Source organism: Petaurus breviceps, unplaced genomic scaffold (assembly GCF_028583685.1).
Source record: "Petaurus breviceps papuanus isolate PSGF00001 unplaced genomic scaffold, PetGlider_PUasm1.0 220, whole genome shotgun sequence".
Taxonomy (NCBI): Eukaryota; Metazoa; Chordata; class Mammalia; order Diprotodontia; family Petauridae; genus Petaurus; species Petaurus breviceps.
Genome location: NW_027185876.1, coordinates 13,172,652 through 13,192,744, shown reverse-complemented (window position 1 = coordinate 13,192,744; position 20,093 = coordinate 13,172,652). Strand labels below are relative to the sequence as shown.

Sequence of the window (20,093 nt, the reverse complement as noted above, 5' to 3'; positions counted from 1 at the left end):
GAAAATATGAAAATGTTCAAAACAGTTCCAAAGACCCACACATTTTGTAATTTGCAGTATGTTCTAGCAACACTTCTCAAGTTTTGCTTCCAATATAGATAGCTATAGGTTGGGGTGGGGAGAGAAAGCTGTTACTCACACCACTATGGGTTCTGTGGAGTGCTCACTTGTTTGGGCTTTGCAGTTCTGTGCCATATGCTGAAATCGGGGAACAGGGAAATGCAATGCTCCCAAGGGACAACTCAGGCCTGAAAACTACATTTTCCAATACGGAATGGAAAACTGTTCTTGTACTCATAAAAACCAGGTGTTGCTGGGCAGTGGCAAAATAATTCTCATTTCACAAAGGACATCCTTGGATGTTTTTTCTAAATCTGCATATGTGCCTATGTTGAAAGGCTTTCTGTATTGGTGGTATTATTTATGATTGGGACTAATCCAAAATTTACATTCATTTGGGTTCTTGATGATATGAGTTTGTCAGCATATGGAATTTGTTACCTGGAGATGTCATTAAATACCTCTTAAGTCTATAAATAGCTTCAAGAAGGGTTTTGATAAATTCAGGGATAAGAAATACACAATGACATATTAAGGATATTTAGGGCATTTCCTTAACCTCCAGGGATCACAATGGGAAGTTCACATACTCAGCCTAAAACCCCTTGAGGCCATACCACTTAACATATTTATCAATGACTTGGTGAAAGGCACAGATGGGCTTTTACCAATGATTTGGTTAAATGTATAGATGGCATCCTTATCAAAGTTGAGGATGACACAAAGCTAAAATAATTAGAAACTAAAAGGTTCTCCAAAGGCTAGAACATTGGGCTTAAAAACAAATGAATTTAATTTGAATAAATTTAAAGTTTGAACTTTAGTATAAGAAATTGACTTCATGAGTACAAAACTGGGGAGGCCTCTTTAGAGGGAAATCTGCCTGAAAAAAAATTTGGGGGGTTTTACTGGTTTGCATACTCAATAATTTAAATGTGAAATGGCAATGAAAAAAAAATGAATGTGACCTTGGGCTACATTAAGCCACACATAACTACCAGGACAAGGAAATAGTCTTTCTGCACTCGGTCCTGGTCAAACTAAATCCAGAGCAGGGGTTCTGATCTTAATTTTGTCATGGATCCCTTTGGCAGTCTGGAGAAGCCTATGGACCCCTTTTCAGCATAATGTTTTTTAAAAGCATTAAATAAAATACACAGAATTATAAAAGAAAATAGTTACCTATATATATGTATTAAATCATGGGCTTTAGGCTCTAAATCACTAGTGATTAGAGAAATACAAATTAAAACACCTCTGACATACCACCTAACACATGTCAGATTGCTTAATATGACAGAAAAGGAAAAATGATAAATGTTGCAGAAAATGTGGGAAAATTAGAACACGAATGCATGACTGTGGAGTTGTGAACTGACCCAACCTTTCTGGAGAGCAATTTGGAGCTATGCCCAAAGGGCTATAAAACTGTGTAAACTTATCAAGCTAGCACTCCCACTATGATCTGTATAATGGAGAGATTATAAAAAAGGGAAAAGGACCCAAATATACAAAAATATTTATAGCAACTCTTTTTGTAGTGGCAAAGAATTGGAAATTGAGAGGATGCCCATCAATTGAGGAATGGTTAAACAAGTTGTGGTATATGAATGTTATGGAATACTATTGTTCCATAAGACCTGATGAACAGGTGGATTTCAGAAAGCCTGGAAAGACTTACATGAAATGATGCTGAGGGAAGTGAGCAGAACCAGGAGAACATTGCACATAGTAACAGCAACATTGTGTAATGATGAACCATGATACATTTAGCTCTTCTCAGCAATACAATGATCCAAGACAATTCTAAAAGACTCATGATGGAAAATGCTATCCACATCCAGAGAAAGAATTTTGGAGTCTGAATGCAGGTTGAAGCATACTATTTTCACTTTTTTGTGTTTTTTGTTTTTTCTTTCTCATGGTTTTCCTCTTTTGTTCTGATTCTCCTTTCACATGACCAATGGGGAAATATATTTAACATTATTGTACATGTATGACCTATATCAGATGGCTTGCTATCTTGGGAAGAAGGGTTGGGATGGGAGGGGTGGAGGAAAATTTGGAACTCAAAATCTCATAAAAATGAATTCCAAAAACTATCTTTCCATATAATTGGAAAAATAAAATACTATTAAGAGGAAAAATTGTAATAAAAAATTCTGAAGACTAGATTAACCCCTGATTCAGAATATTGTTTTCAGTTCAGGGCTCTACATTTTGGAGGCACTAATAGGTTGAAGAATGTCTAGGTGAAGTCAAACAGAAGTGGCTTTATGTCCATATCCTATATTATGTTTATCCTTCATTTTTGAAGAAGACCAGGACATCAGGAAAAGGATGATATGACTTGCAGGTGACTTTGATTTGAGTGAATGAGGGCTGTGCAAAGACACTAGCCTAACTTTCTCCTCCAGAGCCATCTGGATCCAGGGAGCAGATATCCATCAGGATGACTTGAGATGACCCAGGATGCAATGGGAGACTGTGGTCCTTTTAGAATTGGTTGTTTGATAGAACTAGGGATGTTTAGTCACAAGAACTCAAGGGAAACTTGGTAACAATCTTCAAGTACTTTAAAGTTTATCATGTGAAAGAGGGATTTGATTTGTAATTGCTTGGCCCTAAAAGTCATAAAAAGGTATAAGGGCTGTAGAGAGACAGATTTAGGCTTGACTTCAGGGAAAACAAATCCTAACAAACAGCACTATCCAAAAAATGCATTATATTGTCTCAAGAAGCAATGAGTTCCCCCTCACTGGAGATATTCAGGTAAAGATTGCACGATCACTTGTGCATTCTATTAGGGATTCTTTTTAAGGCACAGGTTAGACTAGTATGCTGCAAAAGGATGAGTCAACTCAGAAATTCTTTGATTTGTTTGATACTATAATGTGACATTTTTTTAATGTTCTTATGGTCATTCAGTGACTCCTGGAATGAAAGGAATAGAAATACCCTCCTTTGTGTTTTCTGTCCAATTCTAGATCTATGATGCTGGGATTCTATATAAATATTTTCTCCTAACCATGTTGAGTATGGTGTAAGTTACATGCAGTTATGAGTGCTTCATTTGAGCCAGGAAAAATTTTCACAGAATATTAAAGCTATAGATAAAATCTGAAAGCCACTATGGGTGAAGATGATGAAGTGATCTAAAGAAGATGCAAATACAGGGGAAAGAGGAAAACAAGGTTAAGTAGACAAGAAGAATAAGAATCTACCTACAGGTAGAAGGAGGGACAGTTACATAAGCAACTTCGAATGAATGAGTGTGGCAAGTGTGGAAAACAACAGGTAAAATTAGGTTGAGGGCATCAGGAGAAGGGTAAGACAGGCTCTCGAATTTTTGCAATCTGAACTTTAGCATCAATTTTTGGTGGACAGAGGAAATCCCAAAGGGAGGAAATGTGCGAGACAATTTTTGATCACAGTCTTCTTCTAATGAAATAAAACAACAATAAAAAAGAAGTGAAAACTAATCACTAGCATTTTAACTTGTAGTAATGAGTATAGTTTTAAATTATGGATTATCTAAGTACTCTAATAACAACAACCACACAAAATCCTACCATTTGTGGTTTCACATATTGTCCCCCAGTGGTTACTCTTTTCAGTGACTTGGAAGTCTTCAGGGACTTGAGTAGATTAAGTGACGAATTTTTGCTAGCCATTCATTCATTCTGTAATTCGGTGATTTTTATCTCTAGGCCTGTATTATGTCTATTATATCATATCATATATAGTATATCCTATATACATATTTTTGTATTATATTATATCTAACTAGGCCTGTATTAAGGATGCATCTATTTGTAGACCACTACATTAATATTTGTAGAACACCTGCTATGTATAAGAGGGATACAAAAAGCATAAGATATATTCCTGCCTTTAAGAAACAGAGGTTGCTGGGGAGACAGACCAGGACATATGAAAAAATATAAAGAGCCCATTGGTAACATATGTTCATGAAGATTGCTTCTAGTATTTAAAAGGATTGAGTACGTCTAATGGCTTTCTTATTGAATAGAAAGTAACCTTCTTGAAGGGAAGGCTATTACTGCAATGTTGTCTTTAGTCCCTGGGTGGTGTTGCAGATATAAAGTAAAAATGGCATAGTTCCTGCCTTCAAGAAGCTTACATTCTACTTAGGGGGAAAAGTATTAGAGATGCTGTATCATGGAATGTATGTGTGCTACCTTAGTATCTTAGAAATAACAGGTAAAATCAAGGGAAGGTCCCCACACATTGGATGTATCCTCTGGGGCAGTCATAAGGGAGGAGATAGATAAGACCCACCCAGGATAAGCAGGTATGGATGAGCTGCAATCTGCAGTCTTGGGGGGGATTGCCAACAGTGATAAAATCACGGATCCATTTGAGATGTTGAGTATTAGAGAATTACCTCCAGAATCTAGTATAGTTCCTTGTACGAAGTGGGCACTTTATTATAGTCTTCATGTTGATTATTATATAATATTATATATATATATACACACTTCCTATATCCATCTACATTATATGTGTATATATATATGTATACATATATACACACATACTACCTATGCTACAATATATTACCTATTATTATTATCTTTATTTTATTGATGGAGAGCCTGAAACAAACAGAAGGTAAGTGACTTGACTAAGGTCACATAGCTAGTAAGTATCTGACACTGAATTTAAACTCGGGTCTTCCTGACTACAGGCAGAAACCACCTAGCTGCCTCTAGAAATATTACTCTAGTCCCATTATTTTTATACTGAGTATTGGAGGCTTTAAAATACACAAAGATTTATAAATGAACTGTAATTCACAATCAGTTTGTTTTACAGTTCTTGGACCATCAACCACTAAAGACTATAAAGCTTTCTCAGAATTGTTCAAGAATATGTACATCAGGGTGTGAAAAAGGAGAAAGAAACCCTCTGGCATCCACCTCTATGCCTTGTGTTATAGGAAAGCCTGGAAATGGACACAGGGGGGACATTTACCTAGAGTAAATAAACAGACCACTTCTAAAAAGAGAAAATAAGTCATCATTCAATTTAGAAGTCTGTTAATTTTTTTTTTCATTCCAACTTCAGGGATATTTATTTGCAGACTGGATTCTGTGCTCTCCTTCATGATACATATTCCTTGTAGAAGATCAGTGGGCACCCTGTGTTGCTAGTCTCGGTGTATTAGAGCTCGTTCAGTGCCTGTATTTCTAGAACTGGAAAATTTAGCAAGAAGAGCTAGTGAAAAAGCAGGAGATAATTCTGAAAGATTTAGATATACAAGTCCTGATTCAGTCTGAGTGCTTCAAATTCAGACTTCAAAATGAATCCCCCCAAATCAGTCATTTTTCTTTTCTTAGTCTCATTCTCAATAATTGATGAAGCCATCTATATGCTGATGTCAGATCTCACCAAAAAGAATGAGAAAATTTCTCCTGCTGCTCCTTTAGATGCAAGCTTGAATTTTTTACATACATCAGATGGAATCTGGCTCCCTTGGAAATGTGTGATGTTCAGAACTGCTATATTTTCTCAACTGCTTGCATTATCTTGAAATTAAACAGTTTACAATAGCCCCAATTTTGTCAAGGGCAAAAGACACAGGTCACTGTGTCTGCCTGGCCAAAGACATGCAGGAATTAGTGGCTTTTTCTCAACCAATGTGTTATTTCAGTTAGGGTACCATAGTGTTAAACAGTTAACAAGGCAACAGTTTAAACTTCCAATTTTTTTTAAAGTATGCCATATTAATTGCACAGAATTGCTCACAAGCTGGCAATCAAGCCGTCTCGGTTTTGTCTCCTGTATGATTTTTCTTATTATTTCCTCCCAATTGGCAGTGCTTCTGTAAATGCTTTAGCTACAGCACTAGTCATGTAGAGCATTGGAAAGCTGGAGGTGGGGGGGGGGAGAGCAGCAAGAGACGCTAAAAATTAAATTAGAATAAAGAAATGCTCAGCAGTTGTACATGCGAGATTTTGCAATTATAATTGCTCTGAAAAATCTCAATTATTTAAAATATGAATACTTGATAGCTAAATATATTTAAGACCTTGTCTAAATAAGTATTAATTTTGTCATAAAATTATGCGTTGCTATGAAAATTTAATAGAAAGTTTATAATTTATGCTCTAGATATAGCATATTTGGCAAGTATGTCAATGTCAACATTTCTGAACACATTCTCAAAAAGGCCTTTATTTATTTATTCATTTATTTTTTAGGTTATGCCTATATTTTATCTTAAAACGACAATAAAAACGATCCCAGAGCTGGCCCAAATTATAGCCAACAAATGCTGTCCTACAGGAAAATTAAAATCACTACCATAAGAAACTCAAACATTTATAATCTTTAGCCATATGGAAAGCTTTCATTCATGAAGACATTCGTTTGACAAGCATTTATTAGTGACCCACCGAGTGCAGGGCAGTGTACTAAATATCTGAAGGTCATACAAAATTTAATGAAGAGACATTCCCCCCACCTCACAAGCATAGGTTGGCAGCCACTCCTCCATCATCCTTTCCCTGATCCTTCCTTTTAGAAGGGCTCTTAGCTTCCCTTTGAAATTCTTTGTATAACTTTGCTTATACTTTCTACTTATTTGTACGTGTGTATAGGTATGATTGTAGGTGTATATATGTATAAGTATACACATATGTCTATATCAATCTATCTATCTATCTATCTATCTATCTATCTATCTATCTATCTATCATCTATCTATCTATCCACACATATTTATAGAGTTTTCCCTTCGTCTAGTACAATATAGGTTATCTGAAGGCAGGAGCTACTCTGTGTCTTTGTCTCCCCTGCTTACCCTAGAGTGCATTGCACATTGTGGGAGAGAGTCAGAGGGAGGAGGGATTTCATTGATGTAAAGTAGAAAAGTACTGGGGAGCCAACTATCTTTATCAATGAAGATTAACAGCAGTTCTTTGGGAAGACTGCAGTGACTTGCAAAAGGTCCCATAACCAGTAGTACCTGAACCTGGGTAATTCTGACACAGAGGCTGGCCATTTATTCACTATATCAGGCTTTATCTTACTTTGAATACAGGAAGTGTTTCCTAAATATTTGCCAACCTGAATTGAACTAACCCACACAATAGCAGGTGCTCAGATAAAGTGATTTGATACTACTGATATCAAAAAAGTACAGCAAGTGATAGACTTTCATCAAAGAAGACAAGACCTCTTACTAATACTATATTCTTAAAGTATACAGGCAGGATAGGTCCCTGGGTCTTAAGTTCTTGGGGAAAATACACTCACACCCACTCATAATAAATATGCTCTATGTGACATGCTTCACCTCTGACAATCTTAGGTCAGCATCAAATGTCATTTCTTGCTAGTTTCAATTCTACTATTTTTCGTCTGATTACAGATTAAGCATGCAGATTAAAGTGAAAATAAAAATGTGAAATGTTGAAACGGTAAATTCAAAGCCTAAAACCATCTATCAACAATTGGGGTGGCTAGATGGTGCAGTGAATAGAGCACTGGTCCTAGATTCAAGAGGACCCGAGTTCAAATCTGGCCTCAGACACTTAACACACTAGCCATGTACCCTTGGGCAAGTCACTTAACCCCAATTGCCCCTCCAAAAAAGCAAAAAGAAAATTAAAAAAAATCTATCAACAGGATAAATGACAAAAAGATGCCAAAATAAATAAATAGTAAAAACACATAAAAAACAGCTATGGATTAGAAGATGGCACTTTCAGATTCCACTAAAAAATTCCTTCTCTGATGAAACTTAGAGAGTATGTCAGAGGACTTTATGTCTTAGCAGGCTTGATTCGGCCTGAAAGGCTTCAATCATGGTGCCAGTAATAGACTATCTCTGTTTTCCTGAGGAACAGTCTAGCCAAGTACTCAGAGGTAAATAACAGTAGGGCTGGCCACTTGGTGATGGATTCCTTGTATATGACAATGCATAATAATAATCACAATAACTTATAATGCCTAGAAAAACTTTCAGAAAATGGTCCTCAGTTTTGGGGATTCCCCTTCTGTTTCTTTGGTGAAAGTGGCAGAAACATAAAACCAATGAAATATTTTGATATTCATTCAGTTTAGTCATACTCAGAAGAGTCCCCACCCCTCCCCCAATTCCATGATGACACAAGACCAATAGATCAATAAATGCTCATCGAGTGAAAGCACTGTAGTCTGGTCCAGGAGAGACAAATTTTAGATAAAACATAGTTCCTTCCCTCATGTAGATTACAATCTAGGTATAGGATATGATAAATATGCAGATAACTAACCACCTTAAGTTTGGGAAATGCCAAACTGAGTCTACTAATTGAGCCCATTATGGTCTTGGACAATGTTATGCAAGGACATTTTTAGGGAAGAGTATAGATGCATCCTTAGATGTGAATTTAAAGACAATTAGAAATAGACCATAAAACATTTTGGAACCTAGTTCTATTTTTAGTTTTTCTACATTTTTTAAAAAGGAAGGAATATCTTATTAGGATTTGAAGAGTATATTACTATAAATAGTACATTTATCCCAAGATGCTGTGATCTTTACTTCAGAGATAACATCTGAGTTAAGTAAATGGTCAAAGCCCCAGCCCTTATTTTTGTATATCATAGGCTACCTCAAAGTACTTAAAATTCATCACAACTTACATATTTCACTGAGAGGTTATTTATCATCAGCCTATATAGGTGGGCCACAATGAAAGGCATTAATTAACAGCAGACTTTCTTACTTAGAAAGATATTCCCATAGGTTATATCTACAACTAACTTATATTATTTTTTTTAATATAGCTAATCTTCTAATCTTAGTATATAATCTTAGGTATTAAACTACTGCTCAGCTCTTATAGCTTTGTGGATTAAAAATATAGTAGCACTGGCAATATAAAAATAACTTTAAATTCAACTCAGGAAGTAACTGGAAAAAAAAGGACAGCTAATAATGAGTGTAAATGAAGGATGTTGTGATAGGGTGGGCACACGGGAAATCTCATGGGTCCATTCTTAAAAGTGTTTTGTCAATTCAGATGGAAAGAACCCAAGACTGATGGCAGGGCAGAAAGCAACGGTGAAAGAGTGGACATATATTAAAAGTATTAAAAAGAAAAGTTATTTTCTATTTGACAATGAAGTAAATGATGATGAAAAAACCTCAGAGATAAGGAAAAAAAAACGATGATACTAACAAATGTGGGAGATATTTGATCAAGACCTAGTTTTGTACCTGAATTCCTTAAGAGCAATTTTAATTATGAAAATTTCAGGCATTCAGGCAGTACTGAAAAGATGGGGAAGGAGGAGAGTAATGAATAATTTTATTTTATTTTTTTGCTTTTTGGAGGGGCAATTGGGGTTAAGTGACTTTCCCAAGGTCACACAGCTAGTTTTTGTGCTAAGTGTCTGAGGCTGGATTTGAACTCAGGTCCTCCTGACTCTAGGCCGGTGCTTTATTCACTGCACCACCTACCTGCCCCATACTGATTCATTTTAAAACAGCATATTAGACAACCTAAACCAATTGTTTTATGCAAGAAGGCTGATCTATTTTGTATTGTTTAATGAAGTCAACTTTGTAATATGAAAAGTCACAATCAAAGCATTTTGTATCAAAAAAACAAGAAATTATGCAAAATAGCATTTCCAATAAAAGTCAATACTAAACTACATTACAATTTTTTATGACTTTAAAGGACACATTTACATTTATTTTCTTTCTTTCTTTTTTTGGATTTTGAAAATTTTATTGTGAATCCACCAGCTCCACATTGATCTGCAAAAACTAGGCAGCTTCTTCTTTCGTGACACGGTCTTTTTTGAGTGGCCCCATGAAAGCTTTCTTCTCCTCCACGGTCTGGAACCGACGGTGACCAAATATGGAGGTGGTGTCGATGAACTTCAGGTCGATCTTCTCCAAGGCACGACGTTTGGTCTGTACCAGCAGAGACTTCCGCAGGGTGAGGACACATTTCTTGGTCCCAACGACACAGACTTTCAGCATGACAAAGTCATTGGTCACTTCACCGTAGTGGACGAAGCCTCCCAGAGGGTTAATGCCCTTGTCAGACAGATCGTAATCGGTGGACCGTTGTTTTTGATCAGCTTGGATCCTTGATCTGGTAGCCCTGGCCGATCTTGTAGATCTTCTTGTTGATCTTGGTGCGATGGTGGTAGCCCTTCTGACCAGCTCGAGCCACAGAGAAGGCCACGCGGGCAGGATGCCTAGCTTCAATGCACGCCACCTTACGCAGGCCTCGGTGGGTTTTTCGGGGCAGTTTCTTTGTGTGCCAGCGGCTGGTGACACCTTTGTAGCCCTTCCCCTTGGTCACTCCAATGACGTCAATCATCTCGTCCTGCCCAAACACAGTGGACACGGGCATCTGCTGTTCCAGCTTCTGCTGGGCCCAGTCCAGCTTCTCGGCCACGCTGCCGCCATTCACCCGGATCTCCATCAGGTGGGACTTCTTCTGCCTCAGAGGCAGCAGGCGCATCTGGGTGTGGGCAATGACGCGGATCACCTGGCAGTACTTCTTCATGCTGCTGAAGTTTTCTCCAGCTGCTTTTTGCCGTCATCGTCCTGCCACTTCTTGTAGTACTTGGTGAAGGCCTTCTTCTTGGACTTATGCCAGTTCTTATAGAATCGCCTCTTACACTCATCACTGATGTGCTTAGCAAAGATGGTTTTGAAGCTGCGCAGGCCCCTGGGGGTCTGCACGTAGCCCACGATGCCTACAATGACCATGGGGGGCGTCTCCACGATGGTGACGGCCTTGATGACTTCCTTCTTGTTGACCTTCGAGCCAGGCCTGTCCACCTCCTGTAAGATGTGGGTCATGCCGGCCTTATAGCCCAGGAAGGCTGTCAGGTGGATGGGCTTGGTGGGGTCATCTTTGGGAAAGCTCTTCACCTTTCCCCGGTGCCTGCTGCTTCTCTTTCGAGGCAGGAAGCCCAGAGACCCATGCCTGGGAGCCAAGAACTTCCTGTGGGACATGCTGCCACTGCTGCACCTACTCCTGCCACCGAGGCAGGTTGGAAGACCACTTACATTTATTTTCTAATTTTTATCCTTATAGTAACCCTATGAGTTAGGCAGAACAAGTCTTGTTATTGACATTTTACAAATGAAGAATCAAAAACAGATTAGGGAAGTTACTTCCTCAAGTTTACCAAGTAACATAATGAGAGAAATCAGATAAAGTGCAGGTTCATTTCAATTATATTCCAGTGCCTTCTTCAGTTAACTCTGCTGTCAGAGATATAGTTGGCAATGATATTTAATTAGATCCTATTAATCAATAAAGTAAATCAAAAATATTTTAGTAGGTGCCTACTAAGTAATAGGGACAGGTCTAGTGTTAGAAAAAATATTTTTAATTAATAAGTATAATCTAAATACAATTTTGAGAATGAACCTTTCAGGCATTTAGGAAACGAAGAAAGGGCATACTGGATATTGACTGTATATTGACTAATTGACTTAGTATAACCTTAGACCTTAGTATGACCATCCATGATCTTCAAAGTCTGACTAAAGGCAAGATCAAATTAGAAGTTGTGTAAAAAGTAGAAAATTGAGAAAAAAATTTTTGTCCTGAGAAAATGAAGAAATCTACAGGCAAAGAAAAACCTCAGAAATAAAGTTATAAAGCAAGAAAACTGAATTTCATAGGCACTTGTTCAGTATCCCAGGTGGATGTAACCAGTGCTTTTCAAGGAAATACAAAGGAAGACAGAATCTTTTCAGTCAAAGACCTTCCAATTGAGTTGGGCAGATATGTAGAGGAATCTAAAGCAAAAGAGAAGTAACAGCCACTGCATATGGGACAATTATCTGGGCTCATAATTGAACAGCAATATGAGGGAGGGCTGGGCTGCCTTTAGATAATAGCATGGCTCTTTCAATGGCCCCAAGCTCTTCTCTGAAACCAAAGTTCATCTTTTAAACACCAATATTATTCCAGTGAGGCTGTATTGTAACTATTTTGCCATTGTAGATACATACAAGTCATAGAGGGAATCTAGGACAGGGAGCAAAGGTAAAAGAATGGACATGTATTAAAAATGAAAGTAAGTCATCTGTCATTTAATGCTAGAGTGCATGGTGATGAAAGTCGTGGAGTCTCCAAAGAAATGCACTTGAAGAACACCTCATGGGCAGTGGAGAGATACATTCAAGGCATTACAAAGAATTACATAAGAGAAGCAGGATGAAGAAGAAGATGATGATGATTTCTAGTATTTATATAGAACTTTGAGGTTTCCGATGTATCATGCTTATGCTATGTCATCCTGACTTCACATAACCTTGTTAGGTAGACGCTATAATTTTCCTCATTTTACGGATGATGAAATTGAAACTAAAAGATGTTAAATGACTTGCCCCCAGGGACACAGGTAGTAAGTGTCTGAGGTCAGAGTTAAACTCATGAAGATGAGTCTTTTTGACTCCAGGTCCAGAACTCTATTTACTGCATCACCTAGCTTCCCACTAGGGAGTCTACCCAATAAGGAGCTCTTCTAGTTGCCTTGATATTTTTTGGCTACCCTTGGAATACAGGCCATCTATTAGTCATCCTTCACTCTTGCCATGTGGCAAAACTTTCTTCTTTTTTCTTCATTCATTTCTCTGCTGGTGTCCTCCACTCTAAGGCAACTTGGTGGCACCCTAGATGAGAACATTGAAATTGGAGTAGAGAAGACCTGATTTGGAATCCTGCCTCAGTTTCCTCATCTGTAAAGTGAGATGGAGAAGAAAATGGCAAACCACTCCAGTATCTTTGCCAAGAAAACCCCACATGGGGTTGCAAAGTGTTGTACATGACTGAATGAATGAACAGCAATGAAGTAGAAAACTATCCCCTAGGATAGGATGGGCAGACAAAGTTGACCGTGGCCCCACAATAATGAGATCATTGTGCCATTTGCATACCAAAATTTATGAATGTGAGGTGGCCACTACTTTTCCTATAAGCCATGCATTAAGTGTTGAGGAAGCTTGGGTTGCAGGAAAAATCATCATGAGGTATTCTTAGCCCCATGATGGCTTGGTGCAGGAGGTGAAAAGTAAGGCATTTATTAAAGGTTGTGGAAAAAAAAACTGTTGACAGCAATAAAGTAGATAGAATTACTCTATGAGAGACAAAGAACTGTAGGGATACTGAAAAGAATTTAACAGAAAACTCCCTCCAAAGAAATAAGTTTAGTGACACATGATGAGGGGTATGAACTTAATTGAAACTTTCAAAAGACTGGAGTATTAAATTCATTTTTCAGTCTGAGTTCTATGAGAGAAACCAAGAAAACAAAAAGAAATTTGAACAATTAGATCTAATGGAGGCCCTGCAAAAATAGCTATCAATAGAAACCAAGTAAGAGAATACTTGAAAGATCTGAGTATGTATAAATCAGCAAGTCTGGCTGGCCTGCTCACAGGGATATTAGGGATCTTAGCAAACACTGTAGCAGTTGTGTGCATGATGTTCTTGGCAAGCACTTTAAAAAAGACCTCATTTAGAACTGGGAAGAGATCATGTGATGCCAGTGTAGCTTTTCTTCTTTCTTCAACAAGATAGGAAAGGAGCAAGTTTGACATTTATTCTAAGTAAAATAACAGACTAGATGTTACGGGAGGAACATGTAAGAACATCAAGGGGATGATGGAAGTGATAGGAATTATTCTTGAGCTTTATTCTGCAATTCCTATATATTTCTGCACTTACCTGGGAGTTGCGGAATTTCCTGGAATTTAGTAAAATGATTCAGGGAGGAGGAGTTAAAAGCAACCAACCCAGGCCTATTCCTTTATCCTCTTGCTATCTCTAGATGATACAGGCAAACTTCACTATAATATTTTGGGTGATATCATTACAAAACTTATTTGTAATCACAACCAATCGTGCGATAGGGGAAGGGAAGAAGCATTAATAGTTTAAATCTGGCCTCAGATACTTATTAGCTGTGTGACCCGGGGCAAGTCACTTATTACATTTGCCTCAGTTCCCCCCTGAGCTGGAGAAGGAAATGGCAAACCATTCCAGTATCTTTGCCAAGAAAACCCCAATTGGGGTCACAGAGAGTCAGACATGATTGCAAAATGACTTAACACTATGTATCATGTACTGTACTAAGTGCTTCACAAATACGATTTCATTTGATTTTCATAACAAGGGAGGTATGTGTTTTTTATGGTCCTTGTTTTATAGTTGAGAAATCTGAGACAAGCCAAAACTAAGTGACTTGTCCAGTGTCACACAGCTGGAAAATGTTTGAGAACAGATTTGCACTCAGATCTCTCTGATCCCAGGTTCAGTGCTTTACTCATTGTGACACAATTGTTTAGCTCCATTCTGCCTTCATGGTGTAGGACCACATTAATCAAGTGATTGTCATGGCATTTAATAGATCCCATATCACAGCAGCACAGAAACTCAGTTAGAAAGGATTTCCAAGAGTATATCATCCAACCTAAGGATTGTGGATTCTAGATTGAGTGCTAAAAGAGACCTAATCTTCCATATACTGGAGCCACTATTAATGGATAAATTTGCATTAGAATATGAATTGATATCTTATTATTCGTATTGTTATATAATATTACAGCCTAAGAATCCCCTCTATTACATACCCAAGAAGCAGTGAACCATTCATTTCTCAGAGAATTAATAATAATAGCTCATATTTATATGGTGTGTGCAACTTGGTAAAGTGCATCATATACATTATCTCAACAGATCCTCATGATAACTTTGTGCAGCAGATGCTATCACCATTGTCAATATTTTACATAAAAGAAAATATGATCCTGAGATGGGAAATATTTTCTAAGGGCCACCTAGCAAGTAAATATGTGAGAACTTGAGCCCATATTTTCCTGATTCCAGATCTGGCATTGGCTACCTCCATCATATCACACAGCATCTGAGGTTGCCCATTTAACTTTTGGATAGTCTATTAGATTGGGTTTTTCCCCTTTACATTTATCTATCCTAAACCTGTCTCTGTAATTTGTACACATCATTCCTCATTCTGCCCTCTAAGGGAAATAGAACACATCTAATTCATCTTCCACATGATTCTTTAAATACGTGAAGGAAATTATCATGGCCCCATCCTCGTCTTCTCTTTTCTGGGCTAAGCATATCTAGGTCCTTAAATTTAACCATTAAACCTCCTAGGGTGTGATCTAATTACCCTTCATCATATTGGGTTATTTTCCACTGGATGCTCTCACACTTATCAATTTCTTTTCTAAAATGTGCCCCACCATGAACTGAATTCAAATATATATATATATGTATATAACATATATATACACATTATATCCTTTGATCAATTAATTTTCACAAAGCTATTACATTTTTATGAGGTTACTATATTATGTATCCCAAAGACTTTATCAGGAACAGTGCTTCCAGTTAGGAAACACCCATGAGTTTGGAAAAAATATTAGAAACTACAAATGCATTCTTTATTCTAAATTTTCATTTGTTTCACTTATTTTCTCCCATTCAGACAAGCCATTATTTAAAAAGGTATGAACCACTGGTGAAGAGGAGCAAATCATAAAATGTCAAGGTCATTCAGTCTTTGGAAAAACCATGAAAAGCAAGCACTGATCTGTGTGAAAGTATAAAATGTGGGGGAAAGGTCAGAACGTAGAAGCACTCTGAATCACTGAGGTCATCACACAAATCTCCCACCAAATAAAGTACTACTAAATTAAAACATGTAATTAAAATGTTAAGGTGGTTAACCATAACCTTTAAGAATTTACAGTAGGCAGTATTTCTTTCTCTTTTTGGCAGCTGCTTGTTTGCTCTAATTTTATTTTACTTTTTCTGGTAGCATTTCTAATTCAGTTTTAATATAGTGATCAAAGAACACTGCATTATATACAAACTATGATTTAAATTCTTTTTATCTTTTTTTATGTAATTCGTTGAAAACTGCAAGAATGCATACAATGTACTTTAGGAAATTTGGTATTAATGTTTCCCAGTGTTGAGTGGTATAGTAGAAAGACCTCATGATTTGGAGCTAAAGGAACTGGGTCCAATTCTGACTTTGCTACTCACTACTTGTCTGAATTTGGACAAATCACTTCACACACCCGGCCCTCAGTTTCTTGATCTGAAAAATGACAAGGTTGAATAAGATGACCACTAAAGTCTCTTTCAGTGGCAGTCTCTACCTTGAAATGTGTCTGCTCCAATTAATTTATTAGAATAATTACACCAATCATCTTTTGGTAATGTTGAAAAGCTGAGAGTCATGGAAGACCACAATCTCTGAAGAGTTCATATTGAGGCCAACCCAATGGGCAATGAGGAGCTAATAATGGTCATTAATAAGCTGCAACACACTATAAACAAGGACATGAGCTAGCATCACCAAAGATGGGCAGGCACATTTAGACCAAGATCTGGATCACTGGAGAGAGGTCAAAGATACATTGGTCCATTTGAGAATGACAAAGCAAATGCTGACATTATCAGGGTTTCATGGCTGTAAATTATCTAGGTCTCAACATATGCAGGACGGTAAAAAAGAAATGGAAGAATCCAGACTTGGTGAGAAGTATATAAGGAACTGCGAGATCAAGAGTTAAAAAAGAATTGAGGATGATCATACAGACAACAACTCGATTGCAGAGGCAGTGATTTAAACTCAAAGGAAAGCTTATTTTTTAAAATAGTCTTTTTTTGGCCAACGCTTAATTATTATTTGTCTCAGTCAAGCAAATACTATTCTTCAATGCTGAAAGAATTTATGAGAAACTTCAGTTTCTTTTTAAGAATTAAATTATTTTCCACAAACTGTTTCTTCACACTTCTATACTTTGATCTAATCGGCAGTATAGTTGAAATTATTTCAGTAATAAAGATTAGAAATATGAGAAGGAAGAAATAAATTGTGTAAATTATCTTCAGTTTGCAGCTTGCTTTACAAAGGTTTACAAACCTCTTTCTTGTACCACCCCATCTTTCAAATGCATGACCTGTTTCCTTTCATGTCTGTTACAATCTTAAAATGACAAAAGGCATCATTCTCAGATAGAATCGACTGGGCCACTGGTTTACACTTCAGAATTAAGAGAGACCCTTCATATTAATGAGAAAACACCTCAGGAAGTAGGGTTACCACTCAAGAAATCAAAGGAGAATGGAGCTTAGGCTCCAGATGGGAAACATGGGAGTAGTTTGAGTTTAGTTACTGAAGTGGATGAAAAGAAGGCTGGATACTTGGGGGGTGTTTGGGTAAGTAGGAAAGACTTTGAGGTCCGGAAGTCATCAGCACAAACTAGCTTTGTTCTTCGTCATTCTATTGAATGTCTCAAAGACATTTTACTTTGTAATCCCCAAACACAAATATCACAGGGATTCATTCATAAGAGCCAGTAAGTACCATTTAAAAAGCTTGTTTCTTCCTATTTGGAGGGAATGAAAACTCTCTATGGAGAAATGATGGTAGTCATTTGATAGAGAACTCAGTAGTTGTAATAGCAGTTCCCTTATGTGTGATCAGTAAATGCTATCAAGTCCATGACATCCATCCCTTAGGTTGGGGACAAAACACAAACTTGAACAATGCCAGCAATGACTGATTTATACTTGAAGGTTACATTGACAGTTATGGTTCATTAGGGAATGAAAATACTACTTCTTTTAAGGGACCTCACTCTTTTTCTCAACTCTTTTCTCCCCCAACTTAAAATAAGCTTTGGAATACTGGTTTTGGTGGATAGTTTTAAGGCCCACTCAGCTCCTCCAAAAACCTAAAACAAAACAAAATGCTTGCAAGAATTAAAACCAAAGAATTACAAAGTATAACTGGAATAAGAAATGTCATTAAAAAGGGGGGGAATGAGCAGGAAAAAAGGAAGGCTGTTCATATGGCAAAATGGACAATGGACAAACTATTTACTCTAATTAGGTGTTTAGAGAAGTCAGGGAAAGCCCACAATGCATTGGGTTGACCCCTTCTGACAAACTTATGAAAGAAAAAATGGACAATTCACAGAAGTTGGGCAGACTAGAACGGGTTGCAATCCACACATTTGAAAATAGCCACACTAATGAGATCATAGATTTGAAGAATCTTCTAAGATTGCTTCTAAGATGCTTCTAAGCTTTTAAAGATTTATAATGCCATTTTCAAGATTTTAAAAACATCTTTTCATTTGAATATTTGAAAGCATATAGGTACATAATTGTAAATACACATATTTATACATATATGAATAGCATGTTTATGCCTATACACATGTAGTTTATAGTATACATATATTTATATGTACATATATGTACACATGCATGAAATTACTCAGATACAGGGATTCTTTGCAGGTCTGTAGATAAATTTCAGAGGGTCTATGGACCTGAGGAAAGTTACATCTTAATTTTCACTAGCCTCTAATTGAATTTGAATTTATTTCAATTACGAATGTAGGCAAAAAAAAAAAAGACTCTTCTGAGAAGGGGACCATAGGCTTCACTGGAACCAAAGAAATTCATGACAAGCATTCAGTCAATAAGCATTCCTTAAATGCCTATGTGCCAGGCACTGTGCTAAGCACTGGGGATACAAAGAAAGGGAAAAGATGATCCCGATTCTCCAGGAGACTAATGGAAGAGTGTAATGGAAGAGAGAACATGAAAATGACTATGTACAATGAAGATACATAGTAAATTGGAAATAACAGTGGGGAGGCATTAGAATCAAGAAGGATTGGGACACATAAAAAGATTAAGAAGTTCTGCTGCAATCCAAATTTAGCAATGATTTTTGTTTTTGGTTTCTGGTGTTTTGAATCTGAAAGGATAGATGATAAGCAGGGTGGTGTGGCAACTAACAGATCCTCCCTCTGACACATACTAGTTGTGTGAATCTAGGCAAGGGAGGCAGGGCATGTTAACAGAAGGAGGACTGGATCTGGAATAGGAAGACCCGGTTTTGAGCCACATCTCTGCTGCTTGCTAACTGTGTGATGATCGTAAGCCTTTCTGGTCTTCTATTCAATATGTGTTAAATGAGATAACTGGACTAAATGACCTCCAAGGTCCCTTCTGGCTTTAAATCTTCATCTATGCCCAAAATAATTTAGAATTTTAAATCCCCAGAAAATTTCTAAAACTATTGGTTACAGAAGACTTCCTGGTCTTCAGTGGTGAGGGGAATTTTCACAACAGGATTCCTCTAAACTGGTGAAATCACAGGTCTAGACAACCTGCCTTCTCCATTCTCTCCTCCCCTGCCGCCACCCAAATGTCAGGCAGAACTTCTGTTCACACAGTCACATTTGAGAAGTGATATTTGCTGCCTTTTAAAATACAGTTTCCTAATTATAAAGCATTTCACTAATCACTTTATTTTTTTAACCAATATCTGCCTCCCTGCTAAATGGAAAGATACAGGGGTGGAGGGAACGAAAAAAGAAAGTAATAAGATAGCCATCACTCCAAAAGGCACCGACCAAAGCTGCCCAAAGGTTTTTCCATTGTGCGTTCCCTGATGATCATGTTATTCCCTAATTATTGTCAGACTTCCTACTTTCATTGACAGACTATTATAGTCAGAATGGATGCTGAAAACTTCTAGCACTTAGAAATGCTCTTGAGACACATAAAACATCTTTATTTAGAATGGAACACATAATACTTGCCAAATTTGCAGGTTGGAAACCACTTCCAATAAGAATTAAAAGGCCCTCTTTCCAGCCGAAATAGGCCTATCAGTAGATGACTTGTCTACCCATGAGAAATAGCGGGTTCTTGTCTCTGACGTTGCAATTTAGTATCAAATAGCTTTTATGATGACAGGGTACATAGGAATGATAAAACTGTAGAGATGACAGTCTAATCTTCAGAGATGACCGATCATCAATAAAAGATTAAGTAACGTAACATCCCAAATGCCAGATTACCAGTCAGTAGGCATACTCCCCGTAGCCATTTCTTCCTGAATAATGCTGAGATACCACAGCATGAAAATGCTTTCCCTTATAAACTAGAAATGATTCCCTCTTG

The 20,093-nt window shown here is 37.3% G+C and overlaps 1 protein-coding gene and 1 pseudogene across 1 annotated transcript in view; both read right to left on the bottom strand.

The window, feature by feature from the left end:
- The window catches only part of ADGRL4 (adhesion G protein-coupled receptor L4), a 140,469-nt gene that overhangs the window by 6,736 nt on the left and 113,640 nt on the right, over positions 1-20,093 (bottom strand). The window lies entirely within an intron of this gene.
- Positions 9,721-11,868, bottom strand: LOC138166117 (large ribosomal subunit protein uL3-like; annotated as a pseudogene).